Here is a 12914-nt window from a genome sequence, read left to right as displayed (position 1 = left end):
CTGAGGTGGTAAATAATTGGCCTACAATGCAGGAGACCTGGGTTCAATACCTGGATCAGGAAGATCCCCTGTAGAAGGGAATGGCTACCCACTCCAGTATTCTTGCCTGGAGAATCCCATGGAGAGAGGAACCTGGCGGGCTATAGTCCATGGGGTCGCAAAGAGTCGGACATGACTGAGTGACGAACACTTTGTATGGACTGGGCACCACATCAGAATCTGGAGTAGAATAGCAGACAGTTTCCAGCTTCTTGGTGCTAACTGTCTAGTGCCAGAGCAGATCCTAGAAGACACTGGGTTTGAGGGCAAGAGAGACATAGATGGAACGGTAGAGTTTCTTTTTCCTCCTTTCTGCTGGTAGGAATGCAAGTGTGCTGACTGAAGCTTGAATAGCCAAATTGAGCCTAAAATGTTTAAACAAAAACAGAAGGAGGCCGGTTCCCTACAGTGGAGTGCCATACCAGTCTTTCAATGGAAGAGACATAAGTATCTATCTTGTCAAATAGCTATGAGCAGTGAAAGTGTTAGTCACTCAATCGTGTCCAACTCTTTGCGACCCCGTGAACCGTAGCACGCCAGGCTCCTCTGCCCATGGAATTCTCCAGGCAAGAATACTGGAGTGGGTAGCCACTCCCTTCTCCAGGGGATCGTCTCAAACCAGGGATTGAACATTGGTGTCCCGCATGACAGGTAGATTAAAGAGAATATGATCAGACCTGTCTCTATTGCTTGAGTAGTACTGTAACCAAATTTTTCCTCGGAAAGTCGAAGCTACCCCAGAGGTTTCTCAGAAACTTTTACGGAAATGTAACATACAACAAAGTACACAAATCATAAATATACATCTTGAAGGATACATGAATTCTCACAAGCTGAACACACCCATCTAAGCAGCATGTAGATGAAACAGAATATGACCAGCACCCCGGAGGGCCCCTCAATGCCCGCTTCCAGGCACCTCCTTATCAAGGGTAACCCCTAGCTTGTCTTCTAACCCAGTAAATGAGTTTGGGACTTCCCTGATGGTCCAATGGTTAAGAATCTGCCTGCCAATGAAGGGGATACAGGTTAGATCCCTAATCTGCATGTGGCCTGGGAAGATTCCACATGCTGCAGGGCAACCAAGCCCGTGTGCCACCAGTACTAAAGCCTGCACACTACAGAGCCCATGCGCCACGACTACTGAAGCCCTAGAGCCCATGCTCTGCAACAAGAGAAGCCACTGCAATGAGAAGCCTGTGCACCCAACTAGAGCGGAGCCCCCGGCTCCCTGCAACTAGAGAAAGCCTGCTCACAGCGCATTGATCCATTTGACTGGTGACAGTTAGCTGCCTTGTACTTCAGTCCCAGAAAACTCTCTCGATTTGGAGGGTACTCTCAATGACTATTTCCAGCAACAAAGTGGTGTTTAGGGAAGACCCATTAACCCGAAATGGCCTCAATCAATGCTGGTTTGCAAAGCTTAGAGAGGTCACCTAATAGAATCGGTTTATTTAAAAAAAAAAGGGAAGGAAGAAGAAAGAAAAGGAAGGGCTGTTCAGGATGTTATTAACAGAATACCACAGACTAGGTGGCTTAGAACAACAGGCATTTACTTCTCAAGGTTCAAGATCAAATGCTGGCAGATTTGGTGTCTGTTGAGAGCCCATTTCGTGGTTCAGAGACTGCTGTCTTCTTGCTCTACTCTCACATGGTGGAAGGGACCAGGAAGCTCTCTGGGGTCCCTTTTATAGGGGGCACTAATGCCATTCCTGAAGGCTCCACTCTCATGACCTAATCACCTCGAAAAGGTCTTGTCTCTTGATGCCATCCCTTTGGGGGTTTGGTTTCAACATAGGAATTTTAGAGAGACACAAATATTCAGTCCTTTGCAAAGGCAAAGAAAGCTAACCAAGATTTAGTCTTTGTTCCTGGTTACAACACAAATATTGGATGCTGTTGTGGACAAGCCCTTGAATGCCCGCTTTCAAAAGCAACACAGTCAGTGGTTCAGTTGTGGAGGCCACAAATGCACACAGAAAGAAGGCATGAAAAAGAGAGCCTAATGGTTGGACAACGAGTGTTTGTAGCTTTGGATAGAATTTCCCCACAGAAAGTGTAAGGTCTCAAACTACTCAGTGCCTGGTGCTGATGAAATCACGAATGTCAAAGGTTTGTGGAAAGTTTCATAGCTTTGGGCTATGATGGTGGAAAAGGCAATACAGTCTCAATTCATGCGTTATTTGAATAATAAATTCTTCTAAATAATAAAGGTAACTGATAGTTTTGAGGATATGTCCACAGGGATTCGTTCTGGCCTGCCTACAGCTATGCGATTCTCCAGCCCCGGCAGCCCTGAACTACATTGAATATTCTAGGCCTAAAAGTTCAAGGTAGTCACAAAAGATGTTCAGAGACCGTCTCTTTGGGACAACAGGAGATCATTTTATATTTGGCCATCAAGGACATTTCATTCATTGAATGGATGGATGAATAGATGAAGGAATGAATCTGAGCTTAAGAAAGGATAGACTTTGGAAGAAGGATTTGACATGAAGAGCCCAATGCCAGAAGCCAATCAGGATGGTATTGCTGTGGTTCGGCAAGTGATGATGGGAGTCTGGGCCAAGGCTGAGGCCGTGGGGAGTGGACAGAATGAGGATGCTTTTAAACAGAGGGACATTTTGGAGCAGAGTCTCCATCATGGACTCTGTGCTGGTCTGATAAAACTTATGACCCCCTTCTCAGAATCATGCTTTACAATGCATATAATAAAACAACAGGGTACTTTCCCTGGTAGTCCAGTGGCTAAGAATCCGCACTCTTAATGTAGCAGGCCTGGGTTCAATCCCTGGTCATGGAACTAGATCCCATATGCCACAACTAAGACCTGGCTTAGCCTAAATACATAAATAAAATATATTAAAAAAAAAAACCAAAACAACAGGATTACAGAGGAAATCAATTATATTGAAATATGCTATAAAAATACCAACCCCCCCCAAATTTGTGATACAGTCATTTTGGCCACAAATCTTTTGACACTTCCTCCACGGAGAGGTGGGGTCTATGGCCCCGCCCCTTGTCTCTAGGTTGACCTTATAAGAAATTTGCTCAACCAGTAAAATGTGGCAGAAGTGATATTTTGGAACTTCCTTTTTAAAACTGAGTTATAATGACATATAACATTCTATTGGTTTCAGGTGTACAATGTAATAATTCGATACTGGTATATATTATAAAATGATGACCATAATACATCTAGTTATTATATTTTTTCTTGTGATGAGAATTTTTAAGATTCACTCTCTTAGTATCTTTCAAATACGCAATAGTGTTATTAACTATAGTCACCATGCTGTATATTATAGCCCCAGGGCTTATTTATTTTATAACTGGGACTTCGTACCTTTTGAGCCCCACTTCACCCGTTTCACCCACTTGACATTCTGGAATTTCTAAGACTAGATCAGAAAGGATGCCTGGTAGCTTCCTCCTTATTATCTGGAACACTCTTTTGGGGGCTGTAAGCCACCATGTAAGAAGTTCCAGTACCCAGAGGCTTCCATGATAGATAACCCAGTTGGGCAGAGGACTTGCGGGAGGCTCAGAGACTGCCTAGAGGGACAGAGACACAGAAATGCACAAAGGAGCCCCCCGTCATTGCCTGGAGCAGAGACAGCCCACACAGCCCTGCCCAAATGGCAGTTTCAAAAGCAAAAGAAATGATCGTTGCTGTTTTCAGTCATTATTTTTATTTATTTATTTGGCTGTGCAAGGTCTCACTTGCCATACACAGGATCCTCAATCTTTGTTGCAGTATGCAGGGTCTTTAGTTGTAACATGAGAATTCTTAGTTGCGGCATGTGGAATCTAGTTCCCCAACCAGGGATCAAACCTGGGCCACCTGCATTGGGAACCCAAAGTCTTAGGTCACCGGACCACCAGGGAAGTCCCTCAGCTATTACCTTCGAGGCAATTTGTTCCATAGCATAGATAACCAGAACGTTAATGGATGGGCCTATTTAATTGTGAATTAAATAAGATATAATAGCAGGCCTAACAAATACCATAATTTCAAAATAGTAATGACTGTAATCGATATACTGAGATATTGGCACCAACTATACCATGATATGAAAATATCTGTGATTTTGAGTGGGCACCAAGTCACAGGTGCTGCAAATACAATGATAATGCTTGCCCACTGGCAGGGCTGAAAGAAATGCTAAATTTCAGTTAAAGGTTAATGAAAAGAAAAATAGAAAGATTTCGCATTCGAGTTCACAAGTCTTCTGAATTCTATCTACGGATCCCAAGTTAAGAAGCCCTATTTTAGAGAGAAATCGGGGCATCCCTTTGATGACTGATTCTGTCCTTCTTAAGAATTCAGTGAAGCAGCTTTTATAGACAGCTGAACAGACTGTATTTTTAAATGTGTTTTACCGGAAGCTTTAAAAATACCCCTCCTTTCATTCTTTGCGCTCTCTGATGTTCTCTCTCATTTTGCTCCTACAGCCGTTCTCGCTGTCTCCTTAGTGTTCTCTGTTCTCCATTCCCAGAACCCGGCTGTTCACGCCCCAGGCCTGGACCACGCAGAAGGTTCTCTCAGTCCTGCCTGGTGCCACCCATCCACTGCCCTCCTGCCTGAGAGAACTTTCTAGAACACAAATGTAACCGCATCCTCCCCAGCTCCGGCGTCCACATCCACACTGGTGAGCAACGGGGAGAAGAGCTTCTCTGACAAAGACCAGCCAGAAACAGCCCCTTTCTCCTGGCCACTGCTCTTCTCTGACACTTCTGTATGGTTCCCCAGCACTCAGGCTACTTCTAGCTCCCCAGGTTTGCTTTTGCATTTCTGCCCTCACCCAATGCCTTCCAGAATCCATCCCCAAGGCTAAGGCGGGTATACCTGGGAAAACCAGCCCAGCATCACCTTCTCTAGGAAATTTTCCTCAGCTCCCCAGTCTAAGAGTAACTAACAATGCCTTCCTCATTGCTCCACCCACTCTCTCATAGGGTGGATTTTTTTTTTTCTTACACATTTTATTGAAAGACGCCACACATACAGAAAAGTGCATGTGTCATAAGTGTGTATAGCTCAATGGATTTTTGTGAACTGGAGAGACTTGTACTTGTGTGTAAGCAGCTCCCAGAATAAGGAACAGAACCTTTCCATCCCCCAGTGGTTCCCTCTGCCTCCTTCCAGTAACTATGCCCCTTCCCGGCCAGAGTATGTTGTCCAGACTTCTAAGTGTAAACACTAGTTTGGCCTCCTTTTAAACTTCAGATCCATGAAATCACACAATCAGTGCTTTTTTTTTTTAAAAAAATTGAAGTATAGTTGTTTACAATGTTGTCTTAGTCAGTGCTTTTTGATGTCTGGCTTCCCCCACTCCATCTCATGTCAGATCCCTCTCACGTGCAATTGTGGATTATTCATTTTCACTGCTGTATAGTGTTCCGTTGTGTGAAGACACTTCAGTTTCATTCCCCATTCTGCCGTTGCAGGGCATATGGATAGTTTCCCGGTTGGGGTAACCACACTACTGTTAGCCCTGCCTTTTGAGAAACATTTTTGAGGAATACAATTCTGGTTGAATATATTCCTAGTAACCTACAAAGACAGGTTAAAACAACTTTCAACATTTTATTGCAAATCACTATAATTTGTATCTCTGTTTCCCTCTATTAGACTGTGAACATCTTTAACAATGGACTATGTCTTACATATTTTTGTATTATCATCGTCTAGCTTATAGTAGTTGTTCAATAAATATTCAAATGAATGAATCGCTAGGAGAAAAGTATTTCTTCTATGGCCTTCATATTGTCTCATCCTTCTATTCTTAAATTTTCCCAGATTTTGTTATTTACTATTTATATTTTCCTATCACTTTATTATATTTTTGTTAAAAATTTACTCAAAATCCTTTGTGGAAGAATCACACACACACACACACAGCTTCCTTTTTCCCATCTAAACTCAGAAAGCAGTGGGACTGAGTAATTTGACTATGTGATGATCTATCTACTCTTTTCTAGGAGGAGAGTCTTAGCTACCCTAGGAAGTCCCTGTTCCTGGAACAGGAAGCAGCTTGAGTCATTTAGGTCATACTCCAAATGTTTTATCATTTCAGTTATTGAAAAATACCATGTACACAGAAAGGAAGTTATTTCATTTTTAAGTAGCACTTCAGGGCATACCTATAGGAGATTCGCTCCTCCAGAACTTAATCATCCCAGTTTAGCTTTTCATACTTTTGGCGACTTCTCGTAGGGTATGAGTGTATGTTTTGTTTCATTTTGACTCCATCTCCAAGAATGGTTCCTCTCTGTAAGTTAAAATGGTAATGAATTCTTACAAAGATCTGACTTTCAACTGCAAAGTGATCAAAAGAACTATTTAAAACTGTTTTACTGCTTCTGCTAGTTTATCATCGCTGTTATTGCCGGAAACATTAATTGGCCATATATTTAGTTCCCTCTTTTTCTCTCACACTCCACAATGTGATTTAGGTTATTTCTCTTCGCTTTCAGAACACGGTTTTCCAGGTTGAGAGTTGGGTGAGTGACTGACTTCGGGGGTTGGCAGAGGCACATCCATCCACCTGGGCAAAACAGAAATGTGTTTAGCGATATTAGAATGGTTTAGAGCTATGTGCTACATGCAAAGTTGACTCATGTATTAGTTATCTATTGCTGCATAACAAATTACCCTGCAGTTTAGTGACTTAAACAACAAAACATTATCTCGCAGTTTCTGTGTGTCAGGAATTTGAGGAGTCAGGGGCCTTCATGAAGATGTAGTCGAGATGTTGCTCTGAAGACTGCATTGGGGCAACCAGATCTGTTTCTAAGATGGCCCATTCACGTGGCTGTTGGCAAGAGGCCTCAGTTCTTCCACGCTTGGCTCACCCAATAGGGTTGCTATGTGCCCATCATTCAGGAAGCTGAATGCGCCCATGTCATGGCAGCTGGCTTCCCCAGATAGCAATGAGGAAGCCACAATGCCTTTTCCATCCTAATCATGGATGCCACACACAGTCACTTTTGTCACATTCCATTTATTAGGAGTGAGTCAGTAAGCACCACCCACAATCAAGGGAAGGGAAGGAAAATCAGGTTCCACCTTTTGAAGGGAGGAGAATCAAAGAATTTATGGACATATTTAAAAACCACCACAGGTGGTAAATAGGTTAATTGACTCCAATCAAGTGTTGAGACAACATGGGTGGTAGCTACATATTTCTCTCTCCTTCAATCAGATGGTAGGGCAGAGAGATCAGAGGGTTAGAAACAATCAGGGTAGGGTTTACCTTGAACTGGGAACCTGAGATTAAGAAGAAAAAAATTCCACCTGAAGGGTATGGTCTTGGATCTTCAGTTGTCATAGTAACTCTAAACAAGATTAAGAAGGGCTCGGGTGATGTGTCTGGGGGTAAGCAAATTCACCCTGGAGATCTTTAGGGGCCGTATCCTGCATCTTGCCCTCCAATTTCTAGCCAGCCACAAATGTTATCTATGTAGTGTGATGAACTCTTGACCAACGTTAAAGGATGTCTCAAAAGAAGGCAAAATCATGACTTTCATACAAACATAAAATGAACACGTCACAGGTTTTATACAACTCATTAATTAAATGAGGGAATGGGTGAGATATAACTGATTCAAAGGACCATCCCAAGAACAGAAACATTTTTAGGTTGGGAATATTGAAATAAATTTGCAAATAGGCGCAAAATTGGCTTTTGGAGTGGGTTTGGGGGAGGAGTAGTGGTTGTCATTTCCCCTGAGCAAAGTTATTTGGTTATTTAAAGACAAGAATAGTATTCACAATGCTATTAGTTCTCTGCATCTTATAGAGTTGTAAAATAGCCTGGCCAAGACAAAGGTGTATCGCTGTAGGTACAGAAAATACCTCCACCCTCAGGCTCCAGCATTCCATTGAAAGAATAGCCAGTAATCTCTTTTTCATATTTCAAAGCCTTACATTATTCCTTGTATCAAATAACCTCAACTCTCTTGAGCTGACAAGACACACTCCTTAGAGAGTGTCCTTTTAACCTTGGGAAGGTTGAGAATTGAATATGGAGAAGATGAAATCAATCAAATACACTATACTGATATTTTAGTGTTAAGCTCAGGAACAATCTGTGCATGTGATCTAATCTGTAGTGTTTATGACAAGTTGGGAGTAGTAAAGAAACTAATAGATTAGCCTTATGGTTCCAACTTAAAATTGTATAGACTTGCAATTGTAAAGTAAAAGGAATTAAAATTTGACTTGGGAAGCAAGAGTTCCAATGTTTAAGCCAACTGGATATTCACTATATTTGCACATTTAACTGATTCAATTTTGGTTTAGGTCGGCCCTCTGTGTCTGTGGGTTCCACATCCAAGGATTCACCCAATTGCGGATGGAAAATATTCAGGAACAAAAAAGTTCCAGAAAGTTTCAAAAAGCAAAACTTGAATTTTTGCTGCATGCTGGCAACTATTCACATAGCTTTTATATTGTATTTACAACTATTTACATGGTATTTACATTGTATTAGGTACCATAAGTAATTTAGAGATGATTCAAAGTATATGGAAGGATGTGTAGATTATATGCAAATAGTACACCACTGTGGGGCTTCCCAGGTGGCTCAGTGGGTAAAGAATCCACCTGCAATGCAGGAGCTGCGAGTTCGATCCCTTGGTCGGGAAGATCCCCTGGAGGAGGGCATGGCAACCCACTCCAGTATTCTTGCCTGGAGAATCCCATGGACAGAGGAGCCTGGAGGGCTACAGCCCATAGGGTCACAAAGAGTCAGACATGACTGAGTGAGCACCCATGCACGAACACCACTTCATATAAGGGACTTGAGCATCCTTGCATTTGATATCCGAAAGTTGGTCCTGGAACCAATCCCTTGTGGATACTGTATTATGGTCATAAATTTGCCCATTCAAGCATTCAAATGCTTAAAAAGAAAACAAAACAAATTGTGTGTGTGTGAAATATATATATATAGTGTTTAGGGAAATTTAGCTAAATTTATAAAGGGATGGAACAGTTTAAGAGCATTTTAGTCTGTTCGACTTGTCTTGATTGAGCCTTAATCAAAGCCCTCTCTGAAAATGATTGCTCTAATTTTATATAAGAATAACAAGGTTAATAAATGGAAGTTAAAGACTTGTGAAATTTTAGATTTAAAAATCTGAAATTTAGGGGCTTCCCTGGTGGTTCAGTGGTAAAGAATTCACCTGCCAATGCAGGAGACGCAGGTTTGATCCCTGGCCCGGGAAGACTGCACATACCATGGCGAAACTAAGTTCGTGTGCCACAACTACTGAGCCCATGCCCTAGAGCCCGGGAGCCCCTACTAGTGAAGCCCCCATGCCTAGAGCCCGTGCTCCACCACAAGAGAAGCCACCTCAGTGAGAAGCCCGAGCGCCACAACTAGAGAAAAGCCTGCGCAGCAACCAAGACCCAGCACAGCCAAAAATAAATAAATAAAATTATAATAAAAAAATCTGGAACTTAAATCTATAGTAACTTAACACCCAAAATTGAATTTTTTTTTTCCCCTATATACACCCACATGAATTTACAGGGCTATCAAATAATTCCCACTGATGATTTGGAAGAAAGAGGGGTAGGAGGGACTTCTCTGGCTGTTCGGTGGTTAAGATTCCAAGCTCCAAATGCAGGAGATATCGGTTTGACTTGGCATGCTGCATGACCCTGCCAAAAAAAAAGAGGGGTAGGACATGCGACAAAAAAATGACGTTATGTGTTATTTTGGCAGGGTTCAGTATTTTTTTTTTCAGGCATGCAGCACTGCTTGAGGGATCCCAGTTCCCCAAGCAGGGATTGAACCCAGGGCACAGCAGTGAAAGCACGAATTTTCACCACTAGGAATTCCCTAGGTGGCAGTTTTAAAGCAGAGCCCCAAGATTGTTTGAGGCACTTCCTGTTGAGAGGTAAAAGGCAGGGGTTGATGTTCTGTCCTCCCCTGAAGCTGGGCTCTGTAACTGCTTGACCAACAGAGCATGGCAGAAGTGACACTGCTAGTTTACAGGCTTAGTTGCCTTAAGTAACTGGCAGCTTCCATTCCCTCCGTCTCTTAGGTGCTCACTGTTGGCACCCAGCCACCATGCTGTGAGGAAGCCCAAGCCATCCTGTGGAGAGGCCCACATGGAGAAGAACCAGAGCCAGCAATAACTTGCCAACCATGTGTGTGAGCCATCTTGAAAATGGATTCTTGAGTCCCAGTTGAGGCGCCCCAGTTACCGCAGCGAGCAGAGGTGAGCTGTCTCTGCCACGCCCTGCCCAGATTGCAGATCCTTGAGCAAAATAAATGATCCCTGTTGTTTACACCACTAAGCTTTGAGGTGGCTTTACATAGTAACCAATAAACTGAAGAAGATATAACTTGCACATAGTAAGGCGTACAAATCTTAAATGTACAGCCTGATGAATTTTTACAGTGCAGTGATGAATTTTTACATTGTAAATAACCAAGTAGTCATCTATCAGGTTCGATATAGAATGTTTGCATCTCCCCAGAAGCTTCCCTAGTCAAACAGCTTCTTGAAATACTACCTAGGCACCTGAACTATTAGCCCACAGTTCTGGGCAGCTCATCATTTACTTTTTTTCTCAGAGACGTGTCCAAATGTAACTGGATTAGAAACATTCTCTTCAGCATCCATTGATGGAATAAAAACAGGCTGTGGTGTGTACGCCAGCAAAGAGCAGAGGCTCAAATGGAAGACAACCAGATTTCAGTCTGTAACCTCTGGGAAGTAGGTCGCCAGGAAAATGAGCTGATTTGCTCTTTAAACTTCCCATCAACAGAGTCACCTCGTAAAATCCAAGTGCAGAGGGTGCTGTCTTAATACCTGTAGTCAGGCCTGTGAGGCCCCACTTGGTACTTACAGTCCTAACTCTGTCCAAAGCAACAGAGACCAGAAAGGGTTTGGGGAACCTTTAAGCTGGTTGGAGGAGATCCCCCCCCAAATCAGCTTCACCAACTGCTTTACTTCAAACCGTGGGCTAATTTCCATTCATCACACTTGGCCCTAATTACCCTGGAACAGCCTTTCTTCCTTAGGCCTGGAGCAGGAATTTTAAGGGGCTCCTGACAAAGCAGGTCCCTGAGACCAAACAAACCAAACAATAGTGGTCTCCAGGAAAAGCCTGCATGAGGAAGTGTCAATCCCCACTCTCGTCCTTCCTGGAGACCCAGGTTCCAGGCCTGCTTGTGATCTCCCCAGGTAGGAACCCGAGTTCCTCCACTAAATAGATTTTTCTTTTGTTGTCACATTAATTTGCAACTCATTAATAGTGACAGAAGTGAGGTACTGCACCAATGCTATTTGCATATTCATGAGTGACTTATTATTAAACAAATAAGATTTTCCTATCTTCGCGAGCACCCAAAGTAAGGCTGAACAGTACATTACACCGGCCCCGATGCTTTATTCTCTCTTTAATATGTTAATAGATGCAGTTGATTTCTTTAAGTAAATACGCATCTATAAAACAACACGTACTTTATAAAAAAGAAATCATTTAAATAATAATCCATTAGCAAAGTTGGCAACAATTTAAGAGGAACAACCCATTAATACCAACGCGTGAGAATCAATTTGCGAATTTTAACTCGCTTGGGTGGTGGGTTGCGGACGATCGGGAAGGACCTGCGAGTGTGTGAGCGCTTAAAAATATATTTTAATGAGTGTCCGGAGACCAGCACTCGAATCCTTCGCGTCTTTCGGGTGCCTACTCCCAGAAAGTCGAAAACTGCCTGCGTCCTGACCCGGATCAGCGTTTTCCGACATCCGCAGGGCACAGGAATCGTGATCTGAAAGCAGGCCGAGCGCCACGTCGACCCTGCCGCTGTCGCCGTGCCCACCGGCCGCGTATTAGCACCAGTTAAGCCCGGTGGGGGCGGGGCAGGGCCTGGGTTCCCGGCGAGACTCCCCAACCCGGCTGGGGCTGTGGCCTCCCCTCCTATCCACCCCTGCTCCGGCACGGGTTTCGTCACAGCCGGCTCTTTCCTGCCGGGGTCAGGGCGGGCTCCCCCCGCGGCGGCTCGGAGCGCGGGGCCAACCGCGCACCCTTATCTCGGCCGAGTCAGACACTCGCCGCGCGGAATCTGTTGACATTTACTATTGTTTGCAGGAGTCCGGAGCACGGGGCGGGGGCGGGCGGGCCGAGACTGGGAGAGGGAGGGCGGCGAGTGTGGGGCCTGCGGTCGGCCCTGGTGTGTGTTTGTGTGAGCTCGCGAAGGGAAGGGAGGGGTGGGGGATGCGCCGTCTCCACGGAAAAAAAGTGGCTCGCGGGCCCGGAAGCTTCCAAGCCGGCTCACTGGGCCACGTCGGGAATTGAGGTGGTGGTGATTGTGTGTGTGGGGGGGTGCCCAAGAAGAAAGACGGGGCAGCGGGCGGTGGGGCCCGCGCGGATGGAGGGGGTCGGCTCCAGCCGCACGGCCCCTGGTGACCCGCAGGACACAAGTGCATTTGTGCCGAGCCGTGGCGGGGATTAAAGTGCCATACGGCCAGAGCGAGGGGGGCGAGGCGGGTGGAAAACAACTCCCCGCGCGCACAAAGCGCGCATTGTTCCAGCCACCTCCATTATGCCGCGCTGCAGCCAAGAGCCCGTTTCGCAACTGCCCGCCCGGCGCTCGGGCGCGCGCGCGCGCACACACACACAGACACACACAGGCACGCACATGCACACACACATACAAAAATTCGTCTGGGCCTAGGCCGGGGGTGGGTGCGCTCCGCCGGGACTGGGAGAGGCCGCTGGGGTTGGGGGGTTGGAGAGAGAAGGGGCTAGCAGGCGTCTTTTTCAGCTCGGCTGCTTGTCTATTCAGGGCTGGGCTTTTAAATGTCTTCTCTCCCTAATCTCCTCCCCGGCACTTTTCCTTTTCTCC

This window comes from Bos grunniens, chromosome X (genome assembly GCF_055505025.1).
Source record: "Bos grunniens cultivar Pamir isolate PY7600 chromosome X, Bosgru_T2T1.0, whole genome shotgun sequence".
NCBI classification, from domain to species: domain Eukaryota; kingdom Metazoa; phylum Chordata; class Mammalia; order Artiodactyla; family Bovidae; genus Bos; species Bos grunniens.
This window is presented reverse-complemented; position numbering follows the sequence as displayed.